The sequence below is a fragment of the Triturus cristatus genome, chromosome 2_1 (genome assembly GCF_964204655.1).
Source record: "Triturus cristatus chromosome 2_1, aTriCri1.1, whole genome shotgun sequence".
In the NCBI taxonomy this organism is placed as follows: domain Eukaryota; kingdom Metazoa; phylum Chordata; class Amphibia; order Caudata; family Salamandridae; genus Triturus; species Triturus cristatus.
Window position 1 is genome coordinate 878,655,685 of NC_140581.1, and position 13,640 is coordinate 878,669,324.

Genomic DNA, 13,640 nt, shown 5'->3' on the forward strand with positions numbered 1-13,640 from the left:
AACCATAACTTTAAATAATTTATTGCCAAAATGACATTTAAGAGGAAGCAGTACCAAAAAACACAGAGTGCCAACTGTGGTTATTTGGTCGTATTGGACGGGGACAAAGTCACAAGTTCAGACCGACCGTGATGGAGTGCGGGCAGGCTACACGGACCAAGTTAGGCCCGCTGCACAAAAGTACCTTAAATCCTGGTTGTGGAGCGGTGCAAGATCCTGCATCGAGGATGCATCAAGCATCCAAAGCGATGTGAGTTCCTGGTGTTTAGATGCAACATGAGGTCTTGCATCATTGTTGAGGATGCCATTGATGGGGGGATTCCGATGCAAAGTCCTGCATCACGCACCGGCTGGTTCCGAAGAAGTTGCGGGGCTGGCAGTGCAAAGATCTGCGTCAAGAATGTGTCACTCAGCTGCAGTTCCCAAAGAGGCTGATGTGACATTTGATAAGCTGATGCATCACACTGCAGATCTAATGTGGAGTTCTGGAAGATGATGCGCCATGCTGTATCGGTTTTGCTGGGACACAATTGGGCTGGCAGAGCACCTTCAGACCCATTTCCCAGGATCCAGGACTGGGGTTCCATCACTTGGGAGGGTAGGGCTCACAGCTGGCAGAGTCTTAGTGCTGGGTGCAAGGTTGTTGGAGTCTGTTCTGTCCCTGAGGCTCTGAACAGGAGGCCAGCCAACTTGCACTTGGAGTCACTCTGGTGGTCCTGCAGTCAAGATGCAAGTATACTCCTCCTCAATGAGGCAGGAGGGCAACCTGGCAACAGATCACGACAGCAGAATGACAGTCCTTGCAGCAAAGCTGCACAGCAGTCCTTCTTCAGAGTTCCCACAGGTCCAGATGTGCACTGATGAGTTTGGTCTGAAGGTCCAATATTTATACATGGTGCCCACTTTGAAGTAGGAGGATGTTCTGGAGGTTTCCACCCCCCCCCCCCCCCAGCTGTGTTTGGAATTTTCTGACTCCCTTCCCTGGCACTATATCTGTCTGGGGGTCACAAAAGACTAGTGTCAAACCATTTGTGAGTGTCCTCAGGCAGAGCCTTTGTGATGTGCAAGTGTGATTGCTGGCAGCTCCTCTCTCTCATCAAGTCAGAGATGGTCCACCCTGCCAGCAACCACAGCCCTTTGTTTTAATTTCCTGGGAGCAATATACAAACACCAACTGCCAGATACACCTAGTCACATGACCCAGGGTCAGGCTGCAGGCACCAAATGGTTAGGTCAAGAAAATACCAACTTTCTAAAAGTGGCATTTTGAGACCTTGGCTCTACCATTAAAGAAGGATTTTAATTTCACATTTTTAGACCCCACACTCGACCTGTGTACCTGCTCCCAATTGAAAGTTACTATGTATTAAATGTAATAAGGGAACCCAATGTTAGCCTCTGGGAGAGGTAGGCCTTACAGTAGTGAAAAATGAATTTATAGGTCTTACACTACTAGGGCATCTAAAACTTAAAAGTACATGTCCAACATTTTAAATACACTGCGCCCTGTCTTAAGGGCTATTTAGGGCCTACCCTAGGGGTGACTTATATGTATTAAAAAGGAAGGTTTAGGCCTGGCAAAATGTTTAAAACTGCATACAAAGGCTGCAATGGCAGGCTGAGACATGTTTTACAAGGCTACTTGAGTGGGTGACACAACCAGTGCTGCAGGCCCACTAGTAGCATTTAATTTACAGGCACTGGGTACAGGGGGTACCACTTTACTAGAGACTTACAGGTAAAATAAATGGGCCAGGTACTAGCCAATTCCACCATGTTTAGTGGAGAGAGCACACACACTTTAGCACTGGTTAGCAGTGGTAAGTGCACAGAGTCCTATGGCCAACAAAAGCTAGATCAGCAAAAATAGGAGGGATGAAGGCAAAATATTTGGGGTAAGACCATCCTAAGGTTGATAGGTCTGCCATCAGGTTTTTATCTTTGAATAGAGAATTTCCCCTCCGCATATCCTTATTGTCCCAATCTTCACTGCTTGAGGAGAGACCTCACCTCCTAGACAGCTTTCCTCACACCTAAAAGAGTTAACTTATCATATGCATAGTACAGTCTTTTTAGGTCTCGCCTAGGCAGCGCTTGCGCTGTCTCGTTGAGACATGCAGTATATACTATGATGGGAAAGCTTTGTTTAAGCTCCGCCCACTCTCCTCAGATCTTTTGGATTGGCTCACATCATAAATGGTGCATTATGATTGGTTTGTGGCTTGTTTGTCCCGCCCCATGACGGCCATGTCGTCATTTGTGTCCTTCCATGGCTATCAGCCCCTTTACTTAACAGACTACTTTCTTCCCGTCCCTCCTCCTCCCTCCCGTTTTCTAGTTGGCTTCAGTGCGGGGGCAGGGGTGTTAGTGGCACGCTTGCTAGGGCTAGGCGTATGAAGGTCTTTGTACACTTTCTCTGTATCCCGAAACCGCAAGCGATCCTGTTACCTATGTGACAGCGGTGAGAAAGCAGCCCTCTTAGGATCGACATCTCTGTGAATGGGCGGGCACTGAGCTGCACTTGTCATTCACCCCTCCTCTCCTGCATTTCTGTGCGTGCGCGCCAGGTTCTATCATTAAGGCAGCGGCTGGTTTTTGACGTGTCAGGCTGATCTGTGAGTAGCAGCATTCACCTGGGGATTTTTAGGTCAATCCGCCTGAAGCAAACCGGACTGAGAACCATAACAGCTTCTGTGTTGCAAGCCGCAGCCGTGAGCCACACGGCCTAACTTGCATCATAGCTCTCTTTCCGCTGCCGGCCGTCGTCAAGCCTCTGCGTTTTTTCCCGCTGCGCTGTGAGTTTTTGAGCGTCCAGGCAGACTCCAGTTGCACCCGGTCCGCACTGGGCAACCCTTTCTCCAACGTGTCCAGTTCCACTTTTATTTTGTCCTGCGAGCTGGCCGCGGCCAATGTCCGTCCACGCACAGTTCCGACCATGGATGTCGCAGCTTCCTCCTGTGGGCAAGATATGGGGTGGCATTCCAGTAGTAGGAGCTTCATCTCTTTTAACTACTAACCTTGTTCCTTCCCGCCACCATGTCTGCCTTAATACGACCCTCGCCAATTTAGTAGGCGGAAACCGGTTTTGCCTACCGATAATGAGTTTACCTGTTTACGAAGAATGGGTCTAGCCTGCACATCCAAGAGGAGACACGTAATGTAGCTCTCGCTTCGGAGTTGGTTTGACTCACTCCGCATTAGGCCGCGCGGCAGGAGAGACATCGGGGCGCTGCGGTAAGACTGCATGCACCGCCCTGGCCCCGGCGCTCAGAGAGACAGTAGTGCCTGCCAGACTGGATTGTCTGTGAGACAGGCGCGCAACACCCATTGAACTTAAAGGGCTTCAGCCTCCCCCCCCCCCCCCGTCGTGTGCGGCAGCCCGGGACGAGACACCTTCCCGGGACAAAAAGCAGCCGCACCCGAGCATTTCACAGGTCTTTAAACGACCATTTGCATGTTAATGAGGCCTCGCTGTTGTTTCACCCCTTCTAAGAGCCCCTGCAGCTACACTCTGCCAATTGCTTAAAGTTCAGCCCCTCCCCCCCCCCCCCGGAAATTTTTGCTCAGCCCCCCGCCCCGAAATTTGGCTCTAGTTGCGCCTCTGCTGTGAGACTACATTAGTTCACAAGTAAGTACAGTACACACTACTTTTTTGGTCAGGCAGCCTGCCACTGACTTTAGTAGTGTTATCTTGTCGCACGCACGCACTGGAAGATCGGATCCTCCATTATTTCAGTAAAATCTGCAGGCAGGGCTGCGCTGCCTCGTCATCCTTCTGAATTTTCAGCAAGATCTGATTCTTTCATTTCACACTCAGAATCAATCATACCCTGAGGGTTGGGGAGATGCCGCTGGGAGCGTTAGATCGTGTGGACTGCAGCTATCAGCGGGCTCTTTATCGAAATCGCCGTTCACTGCAAAGAAGTGGAGTGCGGGTTGTTACCCTAATGATTATTTTGATATTCATGTTTTGGTTACAGTCCAACAGGGCACTAAGTCATGTGTGGGTTAGTGAGCCGCTGTCCACTGTGGTGCCCACTGCCAGTCCAACCATTGAACATCACTTTCTTGCAGCTCAGACCCGAACGCCTGCCTCACTTCAGCAGAGCTCTGTGCCAGGCTGGCTGCGCCGTGCGGCTGGTGTGATCGCCGGTAAGGGCTCACTCGGCTCGTTAAAATTGAATTAATTTAGGATTAGTTAAAGTTGAAAGTAAAGCTTAAACTAGTCTAGTGGTTTTGAAATAATACAGGCAGGCCTGGCTGTGACCTGTGTGTGCCTCAGTCTCCTGAGGACTGCCCTGAAAATAAATGCCCGGTGCTGAAGTCGACTGCGGCAGGTCAAGTCAGCTGAGTCATACTGTTCTGTTGACTATTTTATTTAATAAATGCAGCTGAGAAGAGATCCATGTTTGGGGACTATCGCATTCTGTTATGGGAGGCTCGAGTCGGCCAGGCCTGGCGGGGACAGAGCTGCCTGGAGGCCAAACTTTTGACCTGCACCATGCTAATAATTGATTGCCAGGGATGGAGTGGCAGGGAGTGGGCGTAGGCTGGTTGAGGCAGGGTAATTTGTTAATTGCTTTTCTTACTGCAACACAAATGTTTTTCCTTCCTCAGCCTGTGCCCCTGCCCCTGGAATTGTTGCTTTCTCCTGGCAACACTGGAACGAAGTTCTTCACCACACAAGCATAATTACTGTTGCACCATCCACGGGAATTGTTTGCATTATATACTGCATCTATATATTAAAATAATCAAGGTAGCAGCTAGTCCATTTGCAGTGACAGATTTACATAACCGATCTTTAAAGAAATCTACATTTCCAAAATAAGGAATTGTTTTCTCTTTTGAAAAGAGCTCAATACTTAGATGACCACGACGTGTCATAAATCAAAACATTCTTTCTATGAATATGTGCAAAATCCGTTTAATATAATGTCCAACTGTTTTTAATACTTCGCTTTACACATTTGTGATAGTGCAATTTGTATTTATTCATGTATTATTTGCACTATCGCATGTTTAGAGCAAACCACCTCCGGGTTTTGCGCTGGCGCTTCCCAGCATTCTTTTTTAACTTATTGCATTGGCAACAAATCATGCCTGAGTCTAAGTGTTGGTATAACCGCCTAGTTGCTCTTGCAATGCTATCAACTTTGCTTTTTGAGGCTAGCGCAGGTCCTCAATGACCAGATCAATGAGAGCAGCTTCTTAGCAGCTGCTGTGCCTGCCTGCCCTCTGATACTGACAACTGCAGTCACACAGTCTGTGCCTGGTTGGTGCCCTTCCGTTTCTGGTGCTTTACAGAAGTTTTAAGATCTTCTTAGAGTTTCTTGTTGCTCAAATGGGGGTGATTTCTGATATTTAATTGTTTTCCTTGTCTTCATTGCTAGATTATGCTCCCGAGAAAGTGTCACTCATAGTCGTTGTAATGTCACTCATAATTACTCTGAAATTATGACAGTGTCAAACATAGCGCTCTGAAACCTTGGCAGCTATGGTTAAGAAGGAGGAAGATGACCCCCACAGCAAAGCACCTCTACAACTCCCAGATGTTCACTAACGCTATTACCGAGGCGCCGCATTTCATCCTGTTGTTCGCGCCCTGGTAAATATGAACAGATACTTTAATGCGAAAAATAGCACCCCCTCCTTTAAAAAAAACATCTCCCACGCAGGGTTGCCATGGATTCCCTTAACTAACGTGGCGTCTTTCAAAGTCTCTCGCAGAATTTCAGCTGAATTGCAGTGTGTGAAGTAACAACAGTCCATTCGATTTATCACAACCAAATTACGTCCATTTCGAGTTGTCTTTATGTACTTGGTATACTAGAAGACTAATTGCAAAGCATAGTCTGTTTGGAGGGTTCATAGGCGAACCTAGGTGTAGTGTTAGTAGTTAAAACAGGGGCTACACCCCTCCGGAGTTTGCTCGGGTTTGGCTGCTGACGTGGCGGCACCACAGTCCCTCCATCTTCAGGCCAAAGAGGGATCCGGGTATGAGTGAGCGTTAAAAAGGCTCCCTAGAACATCGCACCATGAATACTTTGGTCCAAGTCCACGCTCACGCTTCCACGTCAGTGTTTCCTGTTAAGCCGCAAGAGACTCATATTTCGCCTGAACAAGATATTTCGCATCCTTATTTAAACTATGTCTTCTAAAATATTCCTCAACTCAAGCCAAATAACCTTCATTCTTTCAGTAATGCAATGCAAGCAAAATAGCTTCCACACTTTCAGTACTGCAGACACCTCTCACATCCACCTTTTGCAAGGATCTTACCATACCCAACAAGAGTATTTACACGTTTATGCATATCCCACAGGAGATCTTAATCTACTGCCCAGTCCCAAAGAGTTTTGCAACTCGGATCAAATTTAACCAATGTTTTGGGGCCAAATAAAAAGCAGTGACCCTTAAAACAAAAAAGTAACCAGTTGTGATACATTTTTCTGTTTTTGTTCTTTGGTTCGGGAGTAGTATTACAGGATTCACGCTTGAGGAGTACAGATACTAGGCTATTTACGTTTTGTCCATACATTCGAAATGTATCATGTTGCATTGTGAAATTTTAAGTGAGGCAAACAGTCAGGCGTTCCTTTGTGGTTTCCATCCAGAAGTTTTCTCTCTTACTAGTAGATCCCTCCCACCCCCCCACTCGCATCTGACCACCTACTCCAGATTGTCCCTGCCCCCCCACACACACGTACGATTCGTTTCTTTTGAGTGTGAGGGCAGCAGCCCATTGTCTTGTGTAGGGTCATCTCTACCCAGACCTGGTGTTTAGTCAACATCACGACACTGTTTACTTGGATTTACAGGCCCATTATTGTGGTTAGGAATGCAAACCAGCATTTGCAATACAATAGGTCTCGCATTTACGCGAGTTTAAGCTATTGACATTGCAAATCACAATGCCTTTTATTTTTGTTTTTGTTTTTAAAACATAAATAAAAGTCATTCACAATGCCAATAGCTTAAACTCGCGCAAATGCCAGACCTGTTGCATTGAAAAATGCTTGTTTTCCCAGTAGCTGTACAGAGCACACTCTTTAGTTTCAGACTAGAATCCTTGCGTGAGACTCTGTTCTGAGAAGCAGCGCCCTCCTATCTGTTGCTTCCTTCCTGTGTAGTCTCCAGTTAGTCCCGCCTTCTCAAAGGACCATTTAGATGGAGAATAGCAGTTCCTTTCTGCAAACCTGCATTAATAGGATTGCTTTCACTTCTTACACGTCATATGTATAGAGTGTAGGCTGCTGCTTTTATTGAGTTGCCCCCCCCACCACCCCAAAAAAAGCAGGCTGTGGATGTGCATTCAGGGGTTGTTTTTGACTCTCCAGGGAAACCACAGTCAGAACTTTGATACTGTAAAGGTCTTGGATTTTGACATTTATTTCTGTGAGGCAGTGTTGCAAAGTGGTCGCTAGTATTTGTGGTCCTCCCATTCACACATGAATGCTGAGTCCAGGCTGATGTCCTAGTGCAGTAAGTAGTTTGCCACAGTGTGGATGACGCTTGCTTCTGGCTGGTGGGAATGGACACCCGATTCTGAGATCTTGCCACATTTGAATATGACAGTATTGGAGAAATGTGTGGTAGTCTAATGAGCAAGCCTTTGTTACCTTTTTGTTACATTTTCAGCATCTTGCCCCATCGTTAAAAAGATGTTAGCCTACACGCCTCGGTTGTTGTCTAAATAGGCCAGACTGGCGTAAGTTCTCGATCTATAAAGTAGTAGGGTGCTTTACAGTATTAGGGACGAGGATACCATGCAGAGGAGAGTTGTTGCAGGGGTTGTTTCCCCCCTAAGTCCCCCTATTGTGTTTTTGAGCTGTTGGCAGGTATGGCAGTACATTCTGGGAGGAGGCCTTTGGCAGGGCTGCAAGATGAGCTTGGGGTAGGATCTAGGGTGTGTTATGGGTGAACATAGTTTAGTAACCCACTGGTCCCCCCCTGCCCACTGATTCTTACACTCACCTCACCTGCTCCTCCGCAAATATATCCAGGCCCATTATGCAACCCCTCCTTGTCTTTCATTTCAGCCTCCCTCTACACAAGAACACCCCTCGCCATCAGCATATAATGCACTATTTCTTTCACTTTATTTCTGCTGTTTCCTAAAAAAGTTTTTTCCAAGTCATCAGGGTGTCTTCCAGAACCGCAATGCCACTACTGGTGTCTCCCACAAAATCCAACCAAGTCCAGCATGCCACAAACTCAGTAAAAGACATTGTCATTTACACCTACAATAGCTCAAACTCTGGCAAATGCGAGACCAATTTGCATTGCAAATGCTTGTTCTAATTTACCTCACCATCATGCATAAATACTCCTCTCGCTCCTGATGGATATGCACCTCAATCTCTTAGGAAAATCATTTAATATATATTTCCATAAAGGCCAAATGGACCTTTGTTAGTTGACTTAAAGTGCTGTAAGCGATTTAACATCAGAAATACATTTTGTATTTGTGAAGCCAATGTGACTCCACAATGACCAAAAATCAATCAACTCAATTATATGGGCTCATTTCAGGAGATTAATCCATCTGTTACACATGCAAAGTAAAAATTAATTCAGAAGGGACAGCAATATAGTTTGAAAGATAAAATGTGCCAGTACGTTAAGTTGTAATAAAAGGAGATTCAAACTAGTAAGCACAACAGTGCATAGAACCCCAATTGTTGCAATGAGGTTTCATAAAGAAACTTTCCCTTTCTCATCTAAACATAAATTGAGACCATAATTTCTGTAGGGAAATTCTAACCAGGAGCATAGAAGATGTCAGCATAGAGTTGAACTCCTGTAGAAGGTCAACAAAACAAAAGAAGTGTTCAGCATGAAGCTTATGAAGCGTTACACTCTTGGAAAGTTCAGGAAAGTGATCAGTTCCCCTCAGAGTCAGGGGAAGGTCTGAGTAACTAACTATGGAAACACCATTAAAATATAGCCTGTAGCTTCAAGTACATCCATATCTCTGTCCCACCTTCAAGAGACAATCGAATCACTGTGCATGAAGGAAGTCGTACTCCCCAAACTTCCCATCTCCTCAGAATAAGGTGCTCAGCTGGTAGCCTTGGATATCTCATCCTCCTGGTACGCTGTAAACTGAAGGCCTCCCATTCACCATCTTTCCTCTGAGTTTGTTGCCAACTTCCTCCCTGCAAGCCTCACTATCAGTCATCTAATAGAAACAATAAGCTCTTCTCTAACTAACGACCGGCAAAATAACGCACTTGCAAATGGAAGGAACCAGTATGATGGCATTGTGAAAGCAAACACTTTCATGTGAGGCCTAATGTATGGGTATGCAAACTTGAGAATAAAATGAATGTATGCTACAATATTATAAAACAGTGAAAGCAAATAATCTTTATTATTCATGAATATGCAATAAACATTATTATATGGGTACATTAATCAACCATCTACACTTATATATGAATTCTCAGTAGCTGCAATGGTTACTTACTCTTATTCATTTACATGCATCACACATGTTAATGAAGTTAGATCACATATTGAATACAAATGTTGTATATGGGCGCATAAATGTATGTAAATGACGTTAGTAGGATGGAGCCTAAATTACGTTGCTCCACTCCCAAGATGGCCTGTGAGTTTCTGTCTTCAAATAGGTAAGACAGTCTTTCATATATTTTTTTGTACCTACATTTTTTTTGCTCAGTGGACATATGAACAATGTGGAGGTCTGAGATACGTTGGGCTGGGGCAAGAATCTAGTTATTTGAGTGCGCCATGTGAAGGGACTGGTTTTCCAATTTCATGGTGGTGTGCACTGTTGCTCATACTCTTTAGGACACGCAAACACAGGGTTGCTTTATTCTGTGTTTTCATCTTGTGGGATGAGAAACGGTAACCAAACAACATTTATAAACAAGAACTGTTGCTGCTAGTACAGTTGTTTTTCTCTTTGTTGTGATGAAAGTGCCCTTGTAAGTTGCAAATATAGCTATATCAACAGAGGTCGATGAGGTCCTGACTAACTAGGTATGATTTGGAGTCAATGATTTACAGGGTTGTGGATTCAGCTCTTAATGCACCCCAAGCAAAGAAACAATGTCTTGCTCAGGATATAGATGACGAGCAAGGTGGGGTATTAAAAGGCACAGTATGTGCAAAAGTCATATTTGCTATAACGTTGAGTGCATATGAGAGATCTTTTGGGCTTTGAACACAAATTGAGCAAGAGGTGGAGTTCTATTTTCAGTATAATTCTCCTTCAGAGGATGATTTACCCTCTATTATGTGGGAAGAAAATATCTTTTTAAAGGAGTGGAATGATTTTAGTAAGGCTAGCAGCCACAAAGTTTTAATAAAATAACATTCACTGGATACATTTGAAGAGGAATTTTCTCATATTCCTAAAGTAAACTCACTGCTTTCTACTATAGCATCTTTTTCTTCTCTGTCATCAGAGGAATCTACGCTTCCAGATGAAGTGGACAGAAAAGTAAAAGCGACTTCACATGTGCTATCTATGCCACTCAAGTGCTGTTAAAGGACCTCCAGTCCCTGTTTAGAGAGTACTGACCCTACTTGCATTCTGAACAATGTAGAGATTTGTGCATGCTTCCTTTAGGGCACATCATTTGATATGCTGTGGTCAGCTCTCACTTAAGCATGGGCGTCAGTAGCAGGTAGATGAACCTTGTGAATGAAGCTCTGGAAGTTGGATGCAGGGCAGAGGGCTCCTATTCACCTAGCATTCCTTGGTCCTAAGCTTTTTGGACCTCAGTTGAATGAAATGGATAATATTTCAGTCGAGGAGAAAATGTCCAACCTTCAAGTTTTTGCAGGTAAGAAACAGTTTGTTTAGAAGCATTCCTTTCCATTCCTTGTGGATAATAAGCATCCCTTTCATGGCAGGTCCCACGGCTGTGCTTTCAGGTGAGTGCTGGCTGCATCCTGATCAGCCCCACAAACAGCATCCTAAGGAGATAAACTAGAGTTTGGGAGAGAAGGTAACCCCCCAAACTCAAGGTTCGAATTAGAGACCTTAAATATGATGATGACAAAACCTAACCAGGTTCCATCATCAACATGCGCCTCCGAGGGCTTGATGTAGTACAGGTCGTCGGGGGTCAGCCATGCAACTGTCCACCCAATTTCGAATGGCTTTTTATGCTGTCTTGCATCACTAGGTACAAGCACTATCTAGCCAAGTATGTGGTGGTAGAGAGAAGAAAGAGGTCCCTATTTATTTATTGGTGGTATGTATACTCTGTCGGGACAATGATGGAGTATACATACTGCCAATATGAAGGTCCTCCCATGCAGATAGACCTTCAGTTTGGACATGTCAGAGACTACTCTGTCTCCTCCGTGGTCAGACTTCTCTGACGGCCCTGGTGAGTAAGGGCTGTCAGAGAATTGGCTACATGTTCGCCCATCCAATTTAGTTGGGCAGACATGTAGTCAGCTTTTACTGTTCCTTACATCCAGGGTACCTCACAGTATCACTTGGATGTAGGCACATCTCCATGAGTATGGCCTGAGATACAATATTCCCTCCTCAATTTCGCTCCATCTGACACTATACATGTTCAATCAGATAATTGCTTGGATTGACTGTCCCAGATTGGACCTCTTCACCCCCCCCAATGCCTTAGTCCCCCCAATTTCTAAAATACATAGGGCCATATTTATGAAATGTATAAACATCCAGAGTTGTAGTTTGGTGGCACACATTTATGTATGTGTATTTCTTTCTTTTATTATTATGTTAAAGTTAGAATTTTTGTATGGTCTATACCATACTTTGCTTTCTATTCAAAAGTAATTATCAGAAAGTACACATGTGTTTCTACAGAGATTTGTGGGGCTATGAAGTTATATCTGGAGATCTTAAGAAGATACATTTATAGCCATGCAGATGAATTAAGTTCAGTTTGCAGATTAGTAGTTTGGTGATTTATCCTCACACTTTCCATATTATGTATTTATGGCATTTTTAGCCCATGGGAGGTGAGGCTTTAGGGGCATCTCCTTGCTTTGTGGATGACTACACCCCCCTGCCCCCGATATTTGCACACTTGGGATCCTCAGGTTTGGGTGATGGATGGTCTGTCAAGCCCTTAGCTTCAAGGGATACAATTTGCATTTACCCCAATTCCCCTCTTCCAGTAGGGACTGCAGAACATATATGAGTGGAGAACGTGACAGTGATTCATGTAGCACCATTTTTGCCATGTTGCTCGTATTTCGCTCTATTGATTTAGTTAGCAATGAACAATGGTTTTCCTTTGAACCCACCACCTTTTCAGTATTTATCACTGGCTCATTTTTACTTTTTCCCAACTATGTCTCATGGAGTGGAAATTGAGAGTTTAACCCTCCAGAGTTTGTGAATTCAAAGGAAGTTGCCTTAGACATACAACATCAATGAGACCTCCTACCTTATGTTCCCATGAAAAGCACTTGACATAATTTCAGCAAGTGGTGTTTAGAGAGCAGGTTTGATCCAGCCATGTGTGATCCTTTTTGTATCTTGGACTTTTTAAGGGATGGTTTTCTAAAGGGTCTGGCTTCCTCCATGTTAGCGGTCCAGTGTTATGTTATGTGTATCTTTATAGTGCTCTATCACCACTTTTTCAGATTTGTGAGGCTAACCTCTAAGAGATGTACTTCAAGAGACAGATCTTCAAATTCTTGTAGAATTCAAGAAAAGAGAAGGCAGCTCTAATGTGGTGTGGGAGGTTGGTCCAACTTTAGGAGAAATGTATGAGCAGTCTAGATCTCCTGATCTGCTTTTGTGTGTGCATGGGATGTGGGCTAGTGAAATTCTGGCTGAACTGAGGTGCCTGGGGAGTTGGTGGAACTATACACAGTTTCTCAGGTAGACTGGGCCTGTGGTATAGTGCTTTGAATGAGTGGGTGAGATGCTTGAACTGTGCACGCTTGTGTACTGGGAGTCACTGGAGTTCCCTCATATGAGGTGTGATGCAACCTCAGCATGCGAAGTTGAGGACGATTCTGGAAACTATGTCTTGGATGGCCTGTAGTCTTTTGGTGAGTTGCTTGGTGAGTCCTGCGTAGGGTGTATGCCTGTAGTCCTGTCTGCTGATGATGAGGGCTTGGGTGATTTTCTTCCTCATGATATTTGGTAGCCATTTGTAGATCTTTCTCAGCAAACTCATGCTGTGGAAGCAGGCCGTGGCAATGATGTTGACCTGCACAGACATGTCCAACTTGCTTTTGATAATTATCCTGAGTTTTCTTGCTTTGGGCTTGGGGTGGGAGTGTGTCTGAGATCTGTAGGTACCATGGTGAGGCATCCTTTCTGAAGGTCACCAATTTGTTCTTGTCTATGTTCAGCTTGAGGCAGTTGGACTTCATCCAGGTGGCAACATCTGTCATGCACGTGTTAATGTTGTTCTTTGTGCTGGATATTTTATCTGAGAGATGCATTATCAGTTGCATGTCATCAGCATAGATGAGTGACATCTATCAGCAAGGTCATGTAGCTGTAGAAGATGGTTGGGCTGATGCAGGACTCCCAAAATCTTCTCTGGCTTCTTAAGAGTAATATGGCCTGTGACTGTTTGGTTTCTTCCGATGAGGAAGGTGCAATTCCATTGGAGTACCAGTGTTTCTATACCAGTCTTGTGTAGTCGCCT

The 13,640-nt window shown here is 44.7% G+C and overlaps 1 protein-coding gene across 1 annotated transcript in view; it reads left to right on the forward strand.

The window, feature by feature from the left end:
• Positions 1 to 13,640, forward strand: part of LOC146866022 (transmembrane channel-like protein 2-B) — a 704,484-nt gene that overhangs the window by 523,345 nt on the left and 167,499 nt on the right. The window lies entirely within an intron of this gene.